Here is a 1,255-nt window from a genome sequence, read left to right as displayed (position 1 = left end):
AGCATCCGCTCTTCAGGTACTCGTTATCTTGTCTCCAAGAGACCAAGTTCGCCGACCGCCACCACCTTGTCACCTTCCGCTTCCACCTCGAGTCGATGTTCGTGCCCAAGCTGTTCGTGAGTGACGAGAATGCGCTGCTCGATCGACCAACGCGAGGTCGAAGTAACGGCGTCTTGACGCTGCTGCGCTCCGACTTTCCCGGCTTCGACTCAGCTGCCGAGGTTCCCCACCTGACAATCTCAAGCCGCTACCTCGTCGTACGTGTGATGGTCGAGCTCGCCCCCATTTACATACACAATGTGTACGCGCCGGTGGACAAACAGGAACAACAAGCCTTCTTCGCGAGATTGACGACAGAGGGCTTCGAAGAAGCCGCAACTCACTTAGTGCTCGGTGACCTGAACACTCCACTTGACCCAAGCCTCGACTGCTCCACGCCGGACTTCCGCTGCGACCCGAGTCGCTCGAGTTGCCTTGACTGGTTGGCGCGACTAGGCGTTGTTGACGCCTGGCGTATCCATAACGGCTCGAAGCGCGTCTTCACCGGCCCGATGCCCCGCAAGAACCGGCTCGACAAACGTGCTGATGTCCGAGTCGTTCTGCAACCGATTCTTCCACGGCGCCAAGTACTTCAACCCAAAGCACGCAGGCGATCACCTCGCGCACAGTGTCAGCTTTAAGTCTGGATCCCAGCTGCACGGCCGAGGGTATTGGAAGTTTCCACGATACCTTCTCGACTATCCACAAGTCGTCTCGGCAATACAACGCGAAGCCAGCGACATCCTCAATAAGCTCCGGTCGGCATCGAACCCGGGAAGGCTGTGGGAGACATGAAAGGTGAGGATCAAGTCGCAACTTCAGGACCTCCAGAAAAAACTCCGTACACAAGAGGCTCACGCCGTGGAGGAGGCTCGTGTTGCGCTTGACCGCGCAGCCGCGCAATACCGGACGGAGTCGGCCAAAGAGAACCGAGACGTGTACGAAGCCGCTATGCGCGAGTACAAGGCGACGGTGGCAAGGTCGAGCCAGTACAGTCAAGACGCCTCCTTTGACTTTCAAGCCGCGAATGCTGAAAAGTCGACGAAGCACCTTTGCCGTCCTCTCGACACCAGCCTTAGGCGCGTCTCCATCGAGGAAGTCATCACGCCAAGCGGACGCGTCTCTACCAACTCGCACGAGATCTGCCTCCGGTTCCTCGAGCACTGGGGTTCCGAGATGGGAGACGACAATAGCCCTGGCGGCAAGGCACTTCCGC

This window comes from Bremia lactucae, linkage group LG1, assembly GCF_004359215.1.
Source record: "Bremia lactucae strain SF5 linkage group LG1, whole genome shotgun sequence".
Classification (NCBI taxonomy): Eukaryota; Oomycota; class Peronosporomycetes; order Peronosporales; family Peronosporaceae; genus Bremia; species Bremia lactucae.
This window is presented reverse-complemented; position numbering follows the sequence as displayed.